This window comes from Mustelus asterias, chromosome 13 (genome assembly GCF_964213995.1).
Source record: "Mustelus asterias chromosome 13, sMusAst1.hap1.1, whole genome shotgun sequence".
Classification (NCBI taxonomy): Eukaryota; Metazoa; Chordata; class Chondrichthyes; order Carcharhiniformes; family Triakidae; genus Mustelus; species Mustelus asterias.
In genome coordinates this window covers 6,913,514-6,933,800 of record NC_135813.1, presented here as the reverse complement: position 1 = coordinate 6,933,800, position 20,287 = coordinate 6,913,514, and the positions used below count along the sequence as shown (strand labels likewise).

Here is a 20,287-nt window from a genome sequence, read left to right as displayed (position 1 = left end):
CTGAGGTAAAGACCAGTCGGTGATTCTCTTCCACCTTCTTCCATCGGGAAAAAGATACAAAAGTCTGAGGTCGCGTACCAACTGACTCAAGAACAGCTTCTTCCCTGCTGCTGTCAGACTTTTGAATGAACCTACCTCACATTAAGTTGATCTTTCTTTACACCCTAGATATGACTGTAACACTGCATTCTGCAGTCTCTCCTTTCCTTCTCTTTGAACGGTATGCTTTGTCTGTATAGTGCACAAGAAACAATACTTTTCACTGTATACTAATACATGTGACAATAATAAATCAAAAAATAATACAAAGGGAATAAGAAAGATGAAACAAGTCTTTCATTTCTTTAATGCCTTTTGCGACCTCACTATGTCCACAAAGCCCTTGCAATCATAGAATCCTACAGTGAAGAAGGAGGCCATTTGGCCCATCGTGTCTGCACCAACCACAATCCCACCCAGGCCCTATCCCCATAACTCTATGCATTTACCCTAGCTAGTCCCCCTGACACTAAGGGGCAATTTATCATGGCTAATTCACCTAACCAGTACACCTTTGGACTGTGGGAGGAAACTGGAGCACCCGGAGGAAACCCACACAGACACGGGGAGAATGTGCGAGCTCCACACACACAGTGACCCGAGCCAGGAATCGAACCCTGGTCCCTGCCGCTGTGAGGCAGCAGTGCTAACCACTGTGCCCACCGTGCCGCCCAAAGTACCTTTGGATTTCATTCACTGTCATAATACAGGAAAGCAAGCAGCCATTTGAAACACAGCAAGTTGCCACAAAAACAATGTGACAGTGAACAGCTGGTGTGTTTTAGTGATAATATTTGAGGGATGAATGTTGACCAAGACAGCAAAGAGATCTCCCTTGCTCTCCTTCAAATAGTGAATGAGATCTTTCGCGCCTACCCGAGAAGACAGTTGGAGCCCCTGGCTTATCATCCCATCTAAAAGATGGTGCCTCCGACAGTGCAACGCAGCGGCATGTCGGCTTGGATGATGTGTTCAAGTCTGAGTAGAGATTGAACCCCCACACGTACTTCAGACTCCGGCTTGGGGTTATCCATTGAGCTGTGGCTGGCACTTCTTGTATTTATTTAGACTGGCACATAACGCTGGCATCCTGACCATGGCTCGTCGGCATCCACTTTGGTAGAATATTGGAGGGTGATCAGTTTTGGTCTGGTGTCAATTGCCAATTCCTTTATCAGGGAAGAAACAACGAAGAAACTATTATGTGTGTACTTATCGAAGTGAAGGTGCAGAAGAACCACAAAGTAGGCTTCTTATCTTAAACACTGGGGAACACTTTTATTATAGGTGTGCACTGTCCAACATTCAGAGCCTGGATTAACCAACCAGGTTTCACCCTGGGAGGAATAAGCCTCACCTCGGGGGTCATATGACCCACACTCTTAAAGGGGAAGTGCACAACCCAAACCCCCGACGTACATATATCACAGAAACAACATGAAGCTTTGGCTAACAACAGTGGTTAGCACTGCTACCTCACAGCGCCAGGGACCTGGGTTTGATACCCGCTTGGGTCACTGTCTGTGCACGTTTTCCCCGTGTCTGCATGGGTTTCCTCCGGGTGCTCCGGTTTCCTCCCACAGTTCGAAAGGCGTGCTGGTTCGGTGCATTGGCCGTGCTAAATTCTCCCTTGGTGTACCCGAACAGGCGCCGGAGTGTGGTGACTAGGGGATTTTCACAGTAACTTCATTGCAGTGTTAATGTGAGCCTAATTGTGACGCTAATAAATAGAGCTATAAACTTAGACTTTATGTGGAGAATCTGGCATTTTGACTGGTAGCAAGACCTCTGTCCCACTGATCCCGAACTCTGCACAACTAGCTTCATGCAGCAACAAAGTTGGGAGGTTTGTGATATGTAGTTTGTGTGTTGTTTAATGTTCCCATGGAGTTTCTAGTGAAGGTAATTGACATTGATGTAGTCGCTCTCCAGTATTTAGGCTAATAATAGAAGATGAAGGGAATTGTGCGATCCTTTGTATGGTTTGCTTCAGTTAATGCAAATACTTCATTTTAAGATATTTCTGCCTATGCACTTACATTTACATGCCAAGCTTTTAAAGCTAACTTGATCACATTTTAAACTCAGCAGGCATGCTGCGATTAGCTTGGAAATTTAACTGCATTCTTTGAAATTACAATGCTAGCAGAAACGGCTTTCTCATAAGCCAAATTAAAACTTTCATGGCCACAGCTGCAAATTGTTTATGAAAGTTAGAGACACGGCTTGTACCAAGCAATTTCAATACGAGATAACGGAAAAAGTTATAATTCTGTCTACAGCCATGTGTTCAGTGAGGTTTGGGTCAAGTCTGCGTCAGGACTGTTTTTTGCTATTCTCTCTCTCTCCCTCCCCATTTTTTTCATTCTCTGTAATGTCTTAATTTTAAATTCTGCTCAATTAAAGAAATTCAGCGTACCAGTGCTGTCTACGTCTATTCTGAGGAATGAATGGACCCTACACCTACCTGTACCATCTCCATTGTGTTTGAATGCATCCTGGGATATAGAAACCTCTCCCTCAGCGCTAATGGATCTATTGTCGATTCCTTTGTGACGGCGTGTTATTAATGTTGCAAAAACTGTTCTGCTGCTTTTCTAATTTGGTATTTGCATGTGCAGGACCTTGCTTGCAAAAATAATCAAGTTATAAAAGAGGTCCAAAATGACTGTGTTTCTGTGATATTCAGAAGGCTGAATGTTTTGTCAGTAATGCTCCATATTAATGTAGAGCCCATGCTCATGGGCTGGTAAAATATTGATGGCTTTTGAAGGTCACCATCCTATTAGATTATCTGATAGATTTGCAAAATCGAAAGAGTGTGGGTGATTGAAAGTGTTCATGCCCACCGGACAAACAAATGGTTCAAGAGCAAATTCCTGTGGAAATCCGAAATAATAGCAGAAAACACCAGGATTTTAATTTTCTTTACTCGTTCATGGATGCGGGCGTTGCTGGCTGGACCAGCATTTATTACTCATCCCCAATTGCCCTTGAGCTAAGTGGCTTGCTAGGCCATTTCGGAGGGTGCTTAAGAGTCAGCCACACTGCTGTGGATTTGGGGTAACTTGCAGGCCAGACAAGTAAGTGTGGCAAATTTCCTTTCCTAAGGGACATCAGTAAACCAGATTTACAACAGTTGACAATACTTTCATGGCCATCATTAGACTTTTAATTCCACATTTTTACAGAATTCAGATTTCACCATATGCTGTGGCAGGATTTGAACCCAGGTCCCCAGAGCATTACGCTGCGTCCCCAGATTATGGCACTCTGGATTCGCAGCACATCAAGCAGGTGACATAGGACGAAGACCTTCAAAGGCCACCAATATTTTACCAGCTCATTGGGTGGCACAGTGGCGCACTGGTCAGCACTGTTGTCTCACAGCGCCAGTGACCCGGGTGCAATTCCCAGCTTGGGTCACTGTCTGTGCGGAATTTGCACGTTCTCCCCGTGTCTGCGTGGATTTCCTCCGGGTTCTCCGGTTTCCTCCCACAGTCCGAAAGACATGCTGGTTAAGTGCATTGGCCGTGCTAAATTCTCCCTCAGTGCACCCGAACTAGGGGATTTTCACAGTAACTTCATTGCAGTGTTAATGTAAGCCTACTTGTGACGCGAATAAATAAACGTTCAAACTTAAGATCAAAGGTGATACTTTGACCTATTGTCAGGTGTGGCCTCACCCCCTAACTTATGGTCAGCGATTTTGCGTCATGTTACTGCAATTGGAATTTGATTTCAAGTGTGTACCATTGAACTCCCTTTCGGATATTGTTCCAATTTTGTGTCCACTTCGAGGTTTTAGGTTATTATCCGCTGTGGTTATGGTGTGTTACAGTTCACTGAGGGAATCCCAAGTTGCTGTGGATATGCACAGCGATGGTAGAGATTCCAACGTTCTTGCCATCAACATGGCTGACCTTTTTTATTCATTCATGGGACACGGGTGTCGCTGGCTGGCCAGCATTTATTGCCCATCCCTAGTTGCCCTTGGAGGGCAGTTGAGAGTCAACCACATTGCTGTGGCTCTGGAATCACATATAGGCCAGACCGGGTAAGGATGGCAGATTTCCTTCCCTAAAGGACATTAGTGAACCAGATGGGTTTTTCCGACAATCGGCAATGATTTTATGGTCATCAATAGATTATTAATTCCAGATATTTTTATTGAATTCAAATTCCACCATCTGCCTTGGTGGGATTCAAACCCAGGTCCCTAGAACGTTAGTTTAGTATTAATAGTCTAGTGATTGTACCGCTAGACCATTGCTCTAGTGATTGTACCGCTAGACCATTGCTCCCCGACCTAGAATATTTTGTACTCCTACCTCCTGCCATTGGCACATTTTGGAAGGATTTGCAGGTTGATACTCAACCTTGTGTGGCTGTGTTTTGAATGCACCTTTCTTGAACATCAAGTCCTGGAGTGGGACTCAAACCCAGAGTTCCTGATTTGGATGCTGCAATACTACCAACTGCAGCACAAGACCTGCTATTGTCAAGTGTAACATCAACTGTGGTTACACCGTAAACTTCTTTATTGTTATCACCCAAGTCTCGTTTCTAAGCAGTAGACATACAAGGGGAATAAGCACAATTGCCCATGGCACAAGAGAAAAATATTCTTGTAACTTTGAAATAAAAACAGAAAATACTGGAAATACTCGGCATGTAGTGCAATATCTGTGGGCGAGAAACAGAATTAATGTTTCAGGTTGATGATCGTTTATCTGAACTCCTGTAGTTTCTAAATGCATTCTTCTTCCATATGCAAAAACAGTGTTTTGCTTTTAATAAACACTACAGACCCAGCTTGCTGTGGTTCCTTTTCCTCTCATGCTCCTGTGAAATGTTTGGGCTGTTTTTACGATGTTAAAGGATTTATAGAAATGCAAGTTAGAATCATAGAATCTCTACAGTGCAGAAGAAGGCTATTTGGTTCATCAGGCCTGCACCCACTCTCTGACAGAGCATCCGACCCAGCCCCTATCCCTGCAACCACAGGCTAATCCCCCTAACCTACACCTTGGCAATTTAGCCGAAGTAAGTGCTCCCAACTCAGAGGGAATTTAGCATGGCCAATCCACCTAACCTGCACATCTTCACCAATGCTTAAGCTGAGTTTGATTTGACAAAACTTTAATGGAAATAAATGGAGGGAATCCAACTGATAAAATGTACACACTCAAAACAAGACGTGCCATTCTTTATGTCTCTGTGGTGAAGAGTAATTAACATCTCATTTGGCTGTCTCCATTGTTACTGGTGGGACAGAGGACCCTCTTCACCTGACGGTGCTCCTAACTCTGAATAAAACCGTGGAATTAAGATGTTGATGTTGCTAATAGTCAAAGTGCTTTTTGAAACTAAGCCATTGCTTGAGCTAGCATAAGCTTGCTCAGCTGTGATAGAACAGAGGCTCTTTGTCAACGTTGACTTGTCCTCCTGCCCAGTTTAGACACACCGCTGCCTCCATCACCACGTTTTCTTGCCATTTTTCACCCTTTCCTGCACAGCACCGAAGGAATCTTGCAAAGTATTTCGGATTTCTTAGAGAAGTGTTTTCACCAGAATCCTGAAGTGCGCTGATGCACTGGGGGGTTGTGGGAAAGCGGGCTGGGGTGCAGCTGGAATCCAACATTAGTGAACATAGATTGCCAGGAAACCCAATTGGGAATTCAGGAGAATTTAGAGTGTGGTTAGAATATGTTGTAATACCACTGAAGCAACTGGAGTTAGATGCGTTTAAGGGGAAGCTAGATATGTACACGAGAGAGAAAATACTTTATTAATTAAACTTTATTTATTCATTAGTCGCAAGTAGGCTTACATTAACACTGCAATCAAGTCACTGTGAAAATCCCCTAGTCGCCACAGTCCGGTGCCTGTTCGGGTACACTGAGGGAGAATTTAGCATGGCCAATTCACCTAACCCGCACATCTTTGGGAATGTGGGAGGAAACCGGAGCACCCGGAGGAAACCCATGCAGACACGGGGAGAATGTGCAAACTCCACCCAGACAGTGACCCAAGCTGGGAATCGAACCTGAATCCCTAGCGCTGTGAGGCAGCAGTGCTAACCACTGTGCCGCCGTGCCACCAGAAGATTAGAAGAGTATGCGAATCGAGTTGGATAAAGTGTGGTGGGTGGAAGCTCGCGCGGAACATGAACCCCAGCAGGGCCCAGTTTATAGAATGGAATCAGGGAATGGTTACATCGCAGAAAGAGGCCATTCGTCCTGCCCCATCCCCGTGGCTCTCTGAATGAACAACTCACTTAGTCCCACTTCCCCGCCTTTACCCTGAAATCCTTCTCTCTTCAGAAAATTGGCTTGTTTCTGTGCTTTGCACCACGTAATTCTGTGCATCCTGATCAACTGAATCTTGATGCAGTTTACCGATCTGGCCATTTGAGTGAAGTAGGAAAAGGGGTGTTACTGAAACAGGCACTTTCCACTTTGGAACTTAACCCTGTCAGAGCTAAACTGACTGCGGCCAAAGACTAAAAGAGAAAATGCTGGAAAATCTCAGCAGTTCTGGCAGCATCTGTAAGGAGAGAAAACAGCTGATGTTTCGAGTCCAGATGACCCTTTGTCAAAGCCAGAAAGCATAGAAAGTGGAAGCTATTTATACTGTAAGATGAAGGAATAAAAGATGAGTCATAGCCACAAAAACAAGGAGAAAGGCTGCTAATGGCAGTCCATAGAGAGAATAGAAGGTGTGAATGACCAAACGGCGGAGAAGCTGAAATCAGAGGGTAAGCTGAGACAGATGAAGATGTGGGGGGAGAGTGCACCAATTAAAGGGAATTAAAACCTAAAGTACTTGAGGAAGGCATGATGACACAGTGGTTAGCCTCACAGCACCAGGGACCTGGGTTCAATTCCAACCTCGGGTGACTGTGTGGAGTTTACACATTCTCCCCGTGTCTGTGTGGGTGCTCCAGTTTCTTCGCACACTCCAAAGAGGTGCACGTTAGGTGGATTGGCCATGCTAAATTGCCCCTTGGTGTCGGGGGGATCAGAGGGGTAAATATGTGGGGTTATGGGGATAGGACCTGGGTGGGATTGTTGTCGGTGCAGGTTCGATGGGCCGAAAGGCCTCCTTCTGCACAGTAGGGATTCTATGATTCTTCACTCATCCCCGGGAGCACAATTTCAGTTCAATTTATTAAGTTTTCCTTTGAAAGTTTTGTTTTGTTAGTTTGTCCCTTAAATTGGTTTATATTTAGTTTTTTCAAAAATAACTTGTGGAAAGACTTGCCTTCCTTGACTGGTGGGCACCATGCAGCTCAGCCCGAATAACATGATTTTAATTTGATGAGTTTCCTTTTGTAGGTTTGTTTCCATTGCAGTTCTCTTTAAGGGGTCGTTAATGAATTCATTTGTTTATTTAGTTTCAGTTACTCAAAAGAGTTGCAGAGAAAAGCTGCCGGGACACTGGGTGATAGTAGACCTAAGGCAGGCATGTGTAATGCTGCATTCTGTAAATAAACCAGCTGTCAAGAAAATAATTTGCCTCCAGTTTCATATTTGCCTTGGGTTCCACTTAACACCAGCTGCCCTCTTGTCTCAATGCAAAACACCCCATTTCAAAGGGAATTTTCCCCAGCTCTTTATTGTTTGCCGGAGCTTTCTGTGTGCACATTACCCGCCGCATTTTCCTACAATACAACAGCAGCTATACTTTAAAAGTTAAAGTTTTTAAAGTTTATTTATTAGTGTTGCAAATAGGCTTACATTAACACTGCAATGAAGTCACTGTGAAAATCCCCTAGTCACCACACTCTGGCGCCTGTTCGCGTACACTGAGGGAGAATTTAGCACGGCCGATGTACCTAACCAGCACGTCTTTCGGACTGTGGGAGGAAACCCACGCAGACACGGGGAGAACGTGCAAACTCCGCACAGACAGTGACCCAAGCCTGGAATCGAACCCAGGTCCCTGGCGCTGTGAGGCAGCAGTGCTAATCACTGTGCCGTCAACACCCCTGCCGCCAAGGGCTTAAGCGACTGTGAAGGCCTCTGTGAGGTCCTGGGACCTCAACTGGTGCTATACAAATGCAACTCTTTTTCTCTGTGGCAATTTTTATAATGTGGAACTGGTAGAAGTTTCGGAGCCCAGTCAACCACGTGCTATATGCTTGGTCAAAGGTTGGGGGGAAAAAAGTAACTTGGAGAATGCTACTTTGTTCTGATTTAACAGAATCCGTTAGCGATATTAGGCTGTTAATAGCGGCATCTGCTCGCTTGTTCTAATAATCCTCTGCTCCCTCAGTTATTTTGGATCGTGCATGGAATAAAACTTGGATTACAGTACTTCAAAGTACTTGTTAAATTACTGATTGCCCTATTGTGCAGATTTGTTGAACTTGAAAGAGGGTCATTGATTCCTGCAATAGACCATTCAGTCATTGTGTTTGAGCCAACAATGCACTACACAATCGACCCATACAATATTGGCAGGTTACTTAGTGGAAATTGTCATGTGAATGTAGTGGGCCTGGATAATAATGCATAAGTTCCTGTACTCTCCACCGCGCACTCTGATGGATTGAAAGCTATATTTGTAGCACTGGAGAGCTTTGCGTTCAACTTCTGCGTCATCACCTTTTTATTTCCATTTTTATTGTTGCGTTCAGTGCCTTGTTATAGAATCGTGGAATGATATAGCAGCAAAGGAAAATGGCTGTATAGGAACTGCACAAATGTATGGGCAGGTTAAACTCCCAACACAGGCTGGTGGGGCAGAATGGCCTGCATCCATGTTTTCTGTGTAGGTCAATGGCCGTGTTTAGTGCAGCACTGATGGTTGGTTTTATTGTTGGTATCATTGTTGGGCATGAATGTTTTGGGTGTTCCATTTCGCAGTGTCAACCACAGGTCAGTGGGTAGAACTTTGAGTCTAGGAGTTGTGGGGTTAAGTTAAGTGCATAGATTTAAGGTGAGAGGGGAGAGATGCAAAAGGGTCCAGAGGGGCAGTTTTTTCACACACAGGGTGGCGAGTGTCTGGAACGAGCTGCCAGAGGCAGTAGTAGAGACAGGTACAATTTTGCATTTTAAAAAGCATTTGGACAGATACATGGGTAAGATGGGTATAGAGGGATATGGGCTAAATGTGGGTAATTGGGACTACCTTAGTGGTAAAAACTGAGTGGCAGGGATAAGTTGGGCCGAAGGGCCTGTTTCCATGCTGTAAACCTCTATGATTCCATAAGTGGCACTTGAGACTTGAACCCATAATCCAGCTTGACATTCCAGTGCAGTACTGAGGAAGAGCTGCACTATTAGAGGAGCCATCTTTGGGATGAGATGTTTAACTGTTTAACTCGAAAGGATGTCAAAGATCACATGGCACTATTTCAAAGTGGAGCAGAGGAATTCTCCCCAGCAATATCTGTCTCTCAGTCACCACAGCGAAAAAGGGGGTTAGCAGCTCATTAGCAGCACGGTGGCACAGTGGTTAGCACTGCTACCTCACAGCGCCAGGGACCCGGGTTCAATTCCGGCTTGGGTCACTGTCTGTGTGGAGTTTGCACGTTCTCCCCATATCTGCATGGGTTTCCTCCGAGTGCTCCTGTTTCCTCCCACACTCCAAAGATGTCTGGGTTAGGTACATTGGCCATGCTAAATTGCCCCTTAGTGTCCCAAGATGCATAGGTTAGAGGGATTAGTGGGGTAAATATGTGGGGTTACAGGGATAGCGCCTGGGTGGGATTGTTGTCAGTGCAGAGTCGATGGGCCGAATGGCCTCCTTCTGCACTGTAGGGATTCTATGATTATCGGACTGTGGTTTGTGGGAGCTTTCTGTGCACAAATTGGCCACTGTTTCCTTCATTACAACAGTGACTACGGGCGGGATTCTTTCATCCCGTTCATCCCACCCCGAGAACGGAGAATTGGGCGCTCAGCCAAAACTCCATTCACTTCAGAGGCATCAGAGAATCCCATCCGCGGGGCGAGATCGGAGAACCCCAGCCGCGGGGCGAGGTCGGAGAACACCAGCCGCGGGCGAGGTCGGAGAACCCCAGCCGTGGGGCGAGGTCGGAGAACCCCAGCCGTGGGGCGAGGTCGGAGAACCCCAACCGCGGGGCGAGGTCGGAGAACCCCAGCCGCGGGCGAGGTCGGAGAACCCCAGCCGCGGGCGAGGTCGGGGAATCCCAGCCGCGGGCGAGGTCGGGGAATCCCAGCGTGTGTTACAAAAGTACTTTCACAATCTCCTCTGCAGTGCTTTGAGGAGATTGTGAAAGGCGCTATAAAAATGCAACACGTAATTTTGGCTGAGGAAGGAAAGCCTCAAGGGGAGCATGAGATGATGACTGATGAGAGTGGGGATGAGGCTCCAGATGTTGAGACAGATGTTCTATCATTCAGTATCCATTAACAGCTAAGACCTTAAGGACTTGCAGAGATGCTGATGTCAAACACCTGACTGCACCATCTCCACATTATGTCTCTCTCGTTGATGGTTTGTTCAGAACAAGGTTTGTGTGTTTCAGATTGAAAGACGCTGGGCAATGTGTTTGGGAGTAGAGTCACCAAGGTTTATAGCATGGAAACAGGCCCTTCGGCCCAACTTGTCCATGCCTTTTTTTTAAACCACTAAGCTAGTCCCAATTGCCCACGTTTGGCCCGTATCCCTCAATACCCATCTTACTCATGTAACTGTCTAAATGCTTTTTAAAAGACAAAATTTTACCCGCCTCTACTACCTCTGGACACTCATCACCCTCTGTGAAACAATTGCCCCTCTGAACCCTTTAATATCTCTCCCCTCTCACCTTAAGCCTATGCCCTCTAGTTTTAAACTCCCCTACCTTTGGAAAAATATGTTGACTACCTCGCTGATCTATGTCCCTCATTATTTTACAGACCTCTATAACATCACCCCCAAGCCTGCTAATACTTAGGAACTGAAATATTTGCAGACAAATGCGAGTTTTCAAAACTTGATTGGAGCAAGTGGATCAATGGTTTATCCTCTGAACAAAGGTGGAACAGGTTGGGCCTATACCCATTGGAGCTTAGATAAATGGGAGGTGATCTCATTGAAACACAATAAGACGTCTCACAACACCAGGTTAAAGTCCAACAGGTTTATTTGGTAGCACGAGCTTTCGGAGTGCTGCTCCTTCATCAGGTGAGTCACTGAAAGCTCGTGCTACCAGATAAACCTCTTGGACTTTAACCTGGTGTTGTGAGACTTCTTACTGCGCCAACCCCAATCCAATCCTGGCATCTCCACACCATTATTGAAATGCATCAGATCCTGAGGGGATTTGACAGGTTAGATGCCAGCAGGATATTTCCCCTTGTTGCGGGTGACTAGATCTCGAGGGACACAGTTTAAAAAGAGGGTTTTTAAAATAACCCTCTTAAGACTGGGATGAGGAGAATTTTTTTTCTGAGCGTTGTTAGTCTGTGGAATTCCCTACCTCAGAGAGCAGTGGAGGCTGGAACATTGAATTCACTCAAGACCGAGTTAGACAGATATTTGATAAACGAGGGAGTTGGGGGCTATGGGAGGGAGCAGACAGGAAAATGGACAACAGCCAGATTAGCCATGATATTGAAGGTATTTCCAAGGGGCCGAATGGTCTACTCCTGCTCCTAAGTCCGATGTTCCTACATAAATTGTGCTTAACCTCTTTTCTTCGTTGGTTCGCTGGCTCCAGTTCTGTCATCCGATCAGTGCAGTTCTTTGGAAGTGCTTAAAAAAAAAATCATTTGCACAGTGGTTAGCTCTGCTGCCTCACAGAGCCAGAGACCCGGGTTCAATTCCAGCCTCGGGTGACTGTCTGTGTGGAGTTTGCACATTCTCCCCATGTCTACGTGGTTTTCCTCCGGGTGCTCCAGATTCTTCCCACACTCCAAAGATGTGTGGGTTAGGTTGACTGACCATGCTAAATTGTCCTTTAGTGTCGGGGGGTTAGCAAGATAAATACGTGGGATTACAGGGATAGGGCCTGAGTGGGATTGTTCTTGGTGCAGGCTCGATGGGCTGAAAGGCCGCCTCTCGCACTGTAGGGATTCTATAAATCAGACTTGGCCTGAGAGTTTTTTTTGTTCCGTTTCTATTCTTGGCTAATTTAGACAGGAGTATCTGCGTTGAATGTTCTCCAAGTGGTAGTGGTCTGGACGGGTGCAATGTAACCGTGCTATGCTAGATACCACAGTATTTCACTGAACACTGGGGGTGAGCAGGTCAGATTCCATCACGTTTAAAATCATCGCAAAATCCCGGGGTGTATTGGAAGTGCTAATTAGATCATCGTTGCAAATAAATCTGCTGAAAAAGATGGCATTTATTTTGATTTAAGCTCGAGTATTGGAATAGTTCTGCTGAGTAGCTAAGAGCGGGAGCCATCAATGCGCATTGTGAAATACCACACCGAATTGGAAAAATGCTGGAGAGAAAATAACTTTCGACATCAAAGGATTAAGGGAACATTCCAGCTTCAAATTGTGAAAGACGTCATTGCTAAGATTGATACTTGAGTTGGGATGGCACACTGGCACAGTGGTTAGCACTGCTGCCTCACAGCACCAGGGACCCGGGTTCGATTCCAGCCTCGTGTCACTGTCTGTGTGAAGTTTGCACGTTCTCACTGTGTCTGTGAGGGTTTCCTCCGGGCGCTCCCGTATCCTCCCAAAGTCCAAAGGTGTGCGGGTTAGGTTGATTGGCCTTGCTAAATTAACCTTCGTATCAGGGTGATTAACGGGGTAAATATGCGGGGTTATGGGGATAGGGCCTGGGTGGGATTGTGTTCGGTGCAGACTCGATGGGCCAAATGGCCTCCTTCTGCACTGTAGGGATTCTATGATATGACAAGTGAATGTCACATCTTGAATATCAAGTCAACAGATGATTCTAAAATGAAACATGGTCGTGTAGGGGAGGTGATGGCATATTGGTATTGTCACTGGACACGGGTTCGAATGCCACCATGGCTGATGGTGAAATTTGAATTCAATAAAAATCGGGCATCAAAAGTCTAATGATAAAAACACATAAAAACCCATCTGGTTCACTAATGTCCTTTAGGGAAGGAAATCTACTGTCCTTACCCAGTTTGGACTGTATATGACTCCAGAGTCACAGCAATGCGATTGAGTCTTCAATGCCCTCTGAAATTGCCGAGCAAGACACTCAGTTTAGGGGCAGTTAGGGATGGGCAATAAATGCTGGCCTAGTCAGCGATGCCCACATCCCAAGAATGAATTTTTAAAAAAGGTGGAGCATGCCAACTATTTTAGAACAAACTTAATGTCGGAACTCATTTGTTTCCCAGTTTTATGTGATATAATACGAAGATGATGAGTGGGTCACTGGAGAAGTTTAACAGCAGGGAAGGTTAATGGGAGGTTTAATTTTGAAAATTGCGGGAGTTTTGAAAGAGCAGATAGGGAGAAACTGGTGCCATTGACAGGAAGGTCAATAAACAAAGGATAGTAATTTGCCAAGGAGCCTCTGAGGGAGGTGAGAATGATATTATTTGCAGCAAGCTATTAAGATCAGGAATACAGTTCCTGCCAGCGTGGCGAAAGCAGAGTTATTAACAACTTTCAAAAGGGATAAAATTATTATTTATAAGTCTACAAGGAAAGAAAAGGCATGCTGTGAATTGGATAGCTCTTTTGAAGAGCCAGCAGTGGCACGATGGGCCAAATGGCCTCATGATGTGCTGTGTGACCCAATGGCCTTTTTAAAAGTTTTTAAAATAAAGTTTATTTATTAGTCACAAGTACGAAAGGCCGAAATATGGGGAGGAAATAGAAAGGGTCGAGAGCTTCAAGTTTTTAGGTATCCAGATCACCAACAACCTGTCCTGGTACCCCCATGCCGACACTATAATTAAGAAAGCCCACCAAAGCCTCTACTTTCTCAGAAGACTAAGGAAATTTAGCATGTCAACTACAACTCTCACCAACTTTTACAGATGCACCATAGAAAGCATTCTTTCTGGTTGTATCACAGCTTGGTATGGCTCCTGCTCTGCCCAAGACCGCAAGAAACTACAAAAGGTTGTGAATGTAGCCCAATCCATCACGCAAACCAGCCTCCCATCCATTGACTCTGTCTACACTTCCCGATGCCTCGGCAAAGCAGCCAGTGTTATCAAGAATCCTACGCACCCCGGACATTTTCTCTTTCACCTTCTTCCATCGGGAAAAAGATACAAAAGTCTGAGGTCACGTACCAACTGACACAAGAACAGCTTCTTCCCTGCTGCTGTCAGACTTTTGAATGGACGTACCTCGCATTAAGTTGATCTTTCTCTACACCCTAGCTATGACTGTAACACTACACTTTGCACTCTCTAGTTTCCTTCTCTCTGAACGGTATGCTTTGTCTGTACAGCGCGCAAGAAACAATACTTTTCACTGTATACTGATGCATGTGACAATAATAAATCAAATCAAATCAAAAGTAGGCTTACATTAACACTGCAATGAAGTTACTGTGAAATTCCTCTAGTCACCACACTCCAGCGCCTGTTCGGGTACACTGAGAGAATTTAGCATAGCCGATGCACCTAACCAGCATGTCTTTCGGACCGTGGGAAGAAACCGGAGCACATGGAGGAAACCCATGCAGAGACGGGGAGAACGTGCAAACTCCGCACATTTGGACCTCCGTCAGTCATCATTATGGAGGAGTGTGAAAGCGATTCAAATTGACTCTCTCTGCTTCCCGCTCACCTTGTGAGAATTAAGTATGTTTCCCTCCCCAAGGCTGCACGGCAGAGATTAGTCCATGGTCCAGGTGGAGAATCACTTATCCCCTTTTCAAAAAAAAACAAAGCCAGCTGTCACAAAATGACGTTTACATGCGTTATTGCATTTCTATTTCATTCGCGATTTAGGTGACTGAAAAAGTGTATGTTTTAAGGACAAAATGCACCATTTTGAGCTCCAGTGGATCCTCTTTCAGAATGTCTTTGATTTGATGCAGAATTAGCGAGAATTACTCTTTCGAGTTGTATCTGCCCTGTGACTCCCTCGTGTACTAGAATCATAGACCCAGAGCTTTCAGGTTGCTGCAACTTCATAGAATCCCAACAGTGCAGAAGGGAGGCCACTCGGCCCGTTGAGTCCGCACCGACCACAAACCCAGCCAGGCCCTATTCCCCGTGACCCCACATATTTACCCTCCTAATCTCCCAGACACTAAAGGACAATTTAGCACGCCAATCCACCTAACCCGCGCACCTTTGGATTGTGGGAGGAAACCGGAGCACGCGCAGGAAACCCACGCAGACACCGGGAGAACGTGCAAACTCCACACAGACAGTGACCTGAGGCTCGAGTCGAGTCCGGGTCCCTGGCGCTGCGAGGCAGCAATGCTAATCACTGTGCCATCCCAAACTTGTATTTCAGTTTTCACCTTTTGTGGCAATATTTTTGGTTTTCGCCCATTTTTCCTTTATTGCATTTTCTATTCTATGATTTTAATGCCAGTTTTATAAAGTGTGCATTAACTTGATGGTGTGGCTTCAAACATAGAACCATAGAATCCCTACGGTGCAGAAGGAAGCCATTCAGCCTGGGTCTCTGACGCTGTGAGGCAGCAGTGTTAACCACTGTGCCACCGTGCTGTCCGTTTACATTTGACAAGGCATGGAATTCTCTTCATTTCCAGATTGTAACCCTCTTGCTGTCTCCAGCTTTGAAGTTCTTGCAATCCATGTGAAGGAAATGACAATCAGCAGCTCTTGGTCTCTCGAGAGAGGTTTGTTGAAATGCTGCAGTGAAAGATGAAATTGTTACATGCACACTTCAAATTTTTGTTTTAATTCATTTACCGGGATGGCGGGGGAGGAGAGGGTGGGTACCACCATCTAATTGCCCCTTGAGAAAGGGTTGCTGAGCTGCCTTCCCGAGCTGCTGCAGTCCATGTCATGTAGGTACACCCACAGTGCTGCTTGGGAGGGATTTCCAGGATTTAGATCCAGTGACAATGAAGGAATGGCTGATATATTTCCAAGTCAGGGCGGTGAGTGGCTTGGAGGGGAACTTTCAAGTGGTGGTGTTCCCGGGTATCTTTTAAAGTTTATTTATTAGTGTCACAAGTAGGCTTACGTGAAGTTACTGCGAAAATTGCCTAGTTGCCACACTCCGGCGCCTGTTCGGGTACACTGTGGGAGGATTTAGCATAGCCAATGCACCTAACCTGCACATCTTTCGCACTGTGGGAGGAAACCAAGGAAAACTATGCAGACACGGGGAGAACGTGCAGACTCCGCACAGACAGCAACCCAAGCCAGAAATCGAACCCAGGTCCTGACGCTATGAGGCAGCAATGCTAACCACTGTGCCGCTATAGTCATATCTGCTGCGCTTCGAGGTGATCGATGTTGTGGGTTTGGGGTGTGTTGTCAGAAGCGCCTTGGTGTAGTGTGTCTTGTAGATAGTAGACAATGCTGCCACTGTGCACTGTGATGGAGGGAGTGAATGCTTAAGGTGATGGACCGGTTGCCAATCTTGGATGTTGATTGATTGATTTATTATTGTCATGTGTATTGGGATACAGTGAAAAATATTGTTTCTTGCAAGCTATACAGACTAAACGTTCCATTCGTAGAGTGTATCAGGGAGAAGGAAAGAAGAGGGTGCAGAATGTGGTGTTGCAGTTAGTGAAAGGATGAAGAGAAAGATCAGCTTAATATAGGATAGGACCATTCAAAAGTCTGATGGCAACAGGGAAGAAACTGGTGTCAAGCTTCATGAACGTTAAAGAGAGGTTTACAGCATGGAAACAGGCCCTTCGGTCCAACTTGTCCATGCCGTCCCTTTTTAACTACTAAGCTAGTCCCAATTGCCCGTGTTTGGCCCATATCCCTCTATCCCCATCTTACCCATGTAACTGTCTCCATGGATAAACACTGTTATTGGAATTGCGCTCATCTAGGCAACTTTCTCAGTTTGAATTGGGCAATGCATTAAATGAAGGAAGGTACGAACAAGAGTAGGCCACTCATCCCCTTGATTCAATGAATATTGCACCATTTGTGAAATCAGAGCTGATTTGTACCTTACCTCCATCTGTCAGCTTCTGCCTAACAAAAATCTAACAATCTCCGTTTTGAAGCTTGCAATTGACCCCAACAGCTTTTTAGGGGAAAGATGCTCCCACCCAGTGGAAATAATTTATCTCTATCTTTATCTTTAATCATCTTAAACAACTATATGAGATCACCCTTTCTGTCTTCATTACTTGAGGAAACACAAGCCTAATCTCTAACAAGTCAACCGTTTAAGTCCTGCTGTCTCATTCTCCTGAGACTGTACTGCACCACCTCCAAGGCCAGTACATCCTTTGCAAGGATGCAGTGCACTAACCTGAAGGTTGAGGAGGTCGCAGGCGAGCTGTGCCAAAGAGGTTTCCTTGACTCATGCTTTTTATTTAATCCTTCCCTTGTCTTGGGGGCTTCGAACCCAATTTGGCACTGCCTCGTCATCCAAGCTGAGCACGGCCCGGGGATTGAACCGGGGATCTCTGGTCCCCTGTGCCTTGGCAATGCATACTGTGATATGCTCGTTGAGCCGTGAACACTGCTCATTGTTTGCTGTGTTAATATGTTGGACTTGAGCCAACACAACCAAAAACAAATTGCCACCGGATTTATTGCTCTTCATGGGACTTTGCCCCGTGGACAGTCTCCTGCGTTCACCTGTGTAACAGTGACCTGCACTTCAAACGCAGATTAAACTGAGCTATAATTGGAAATTCTTTTAAATTTCATTTCCCCCGCGTTTGCCAGTCACACACTGATGTGCTGAGTGACACATTCACATCAATGTCCCTGTCGCACTTTAATTTCATATTGGTTAGAGTTCGGTCATATTACTTCAGAGAGCTGAATTCCTTGCACAGTGGACACAACACAGGCTGCATTCAAGGAACCCGTCACAGAGTGGGCAGACTATGTGCAAGCATTGCATGATTGACTAAGAGATCTCATTAATATGCTGCAAACCTCAGGAGGTGGAGCTTGTATTTTTTGAGCAAGTTGTTTAAAAGGTGGCTCTGGGACCTCTTGAGCTCATTTGCCGAATAGGTGAATTTGCGAGATGGACAGCGTTGATGAAGCGGCCAGCGATATTTCAGAGGATTACACCAATCTGTCATTGTCCGTGGCTGCAACAGATGGCTCCTACTGCCTGTGAAACTGGTTTGGAGCAAGTAGGTTTCTCTCTCACTTTCTTATCAGCGTTCCCCCGTGCTATGCTTAATGCATTTCAACACACACCCAAGACCTGCCTGACCTGCCAAGCCGGACATCTACGGTACAGATGAGTACAGAGGGCAATAGCTGTGGCTTCTTAGCTTGCAGGAGTTGAACAAATATTGAAATGGGTAATTAGACACACGAGGAGAGTGGTAGAAAACTGGGACTGACGTGTGTGCTGTTTTTGTACAAATAGGATGAGATGATGGGGGGGAACAGGTTGAGATTTAATATTTTCCATAGGCACTCAAAGACTTGGGTCAAACATTAATTTTAAGTTGAAGTTATGGTGTACCTATGCAGCGAATGTTGAGCTCTAAAGTCACACTTTGCCGTGTTCTTAAAGTGATTTAAAATAGTAAGGGCTGCTGGTTTGGGCTTGCGTTGCCTTCACTCTTTCAAAGCAAAACACAGCACGTTGAACCTGATAATTTTTTTAATGTTGCAAATGTTGGTACGAGGAGACGGAATGCTGACTGACCCCAATGTGATGATGTTGAAATAGCAAGTGGACTCTGCCACGGAGGGGACTTCTGTTTATAATGATGTTGGTTTAAAAAGCAAGGCTAACGAATGAAAGATGAGAAATGAGTGCTGGTGGGGGAACTGCATTATATTTCTTAAGTGTTGCTGAGAGAGACATTTGTGGTGATTTGGGCAGTTCAGTTGGATCCTTGTATTGTGCGGAGCACTCGATTTTGAGTGTTTAGGAAATACTCATGTGCGAAGTGTGAAGTGACAACAAGACTGTTACTAAATTGCTTTAACAAAGAAAGATCAATAAACTCTGCTCATTCGGCACTCGTGTCACCCGAAGGATTGGCAAGCCGTTTCTCTGAACCGATTTGAGTTTGAGTGGAAATTATTACACCATGTGGATGTCGCACATCAGGTTAGACGGTCTGTAATTTGGGATTAAGCCCGGCAGGGTCTCTCGGTCTCTTCCCAAGAATCCATTTCTGCTTATTGCCAAATCTCTCTCCTTACGCAGTTGAGCTGGGACAGTTTTTCCGAAGGGAAATTCGCTTGTGTTCCTCCTCTCGTGTGCGAGCTCCGTTTCTGAAACTCATTGACATGGGGTACCTTCTCTCAAGAGAGCAAAGCATGGGTACCACACAGAAGAGGAACTATTAACCATGCAGTGTTTTTTTTTAATACAGATTGTTGGTGCTAATCAGTAGCAGTCCTTAACATTGTACATAAATACCAGATCTTAAAATAGAACTGAAAAATACTTTCAAGAAGTGCATTACAAGATCGCTGCCTGCTTTCCTTTTACACCATGTCACTTAATCAATAGTTTGCCTGCTTTCAAAGCTCTGCACTCACCCCACACACAGGACTATTTTTTTTCATTTCTTCAACTTTCATTGTTAACACAGAGACAAAACTGACTTTATAATAGCGCAGCTGCACACAGCTTGAGACTTAGCTTGTGCCGTTCTCTCAACTTCAAACATTCCCTGAGAATGTCACTGAAAAATAACATCAAGATCGAGTGGTAGTGTATCAATTTTAGGGAAAAGTTGCACAAGTCTCAAAGTTCAGCTTGATTTAGCCTGCATTTCGGCTTCCATTTTGTGTCTTTCTGCCTCTTGTGTGCTGCCTTTTCTGAAGGTTTCAAGCTTTTGCATTGTTTTCATTGTTAAAGAAGGAGTCTCAAGAACGGAAGCGGATCTCCCGCCAGCCATATAAAAGTAGATCTCTCAGGTCAACCAGGCATTGGCAGAGCCCCTGACTTATTGAGCCCTCCTCTTGATTAAGGCAGTACATATGCATGCGGGAGCTGCTTTCAGAGTGAATTGAGGTAGAACATTTTTCTCTTTTTAAAAGCAAATATATTTTCAGACTGGGGGATGAAGATTTTGGAGCAGGTTTTGCATTGAGAGGCAATCTCGTGCGTGGAATTAACTTGGCTCTTATTACTCTGCTGAGGGGGTGACCTTGAAGAAGAAATAATGTCATTGGTCTCATTGACTTGCAGAGTAGATTCAATGGGCCGAATGGCCTACT

The 20,287-nt window shown here is 45.2% G+C and overlaps 1 protein-coding gene across 6 annotated transcripts in view; it reads left to right on the top strand.

Annotated features, from left to right (window-relative positions):
* The window catches only part of gpsm1b (G protein signaling modulator 1b), a 298,729-nt gene that overhangs the window by 197,603 nt on the left and 80,839 nt on the right, over positions 1–20,287 (top strand). Inside the window, exon 1 of one of the 6 annotated variants that reach the window (XM_078226263.1) lies at positions 18,120–18,228. The exons of 4 other annotated variants lie outside the window; for them this stretch is intronic. The gene's annotated coding sequence lies outside the window, so the exon portion shown is untranslated. Of the gene's footprint in view, positions 1–18,119; positions 18,229–20,287 lie in introns of those variants that run through there. One more of the 6 variants, XM_078226262.1, reaches the window with a different exon arrangement.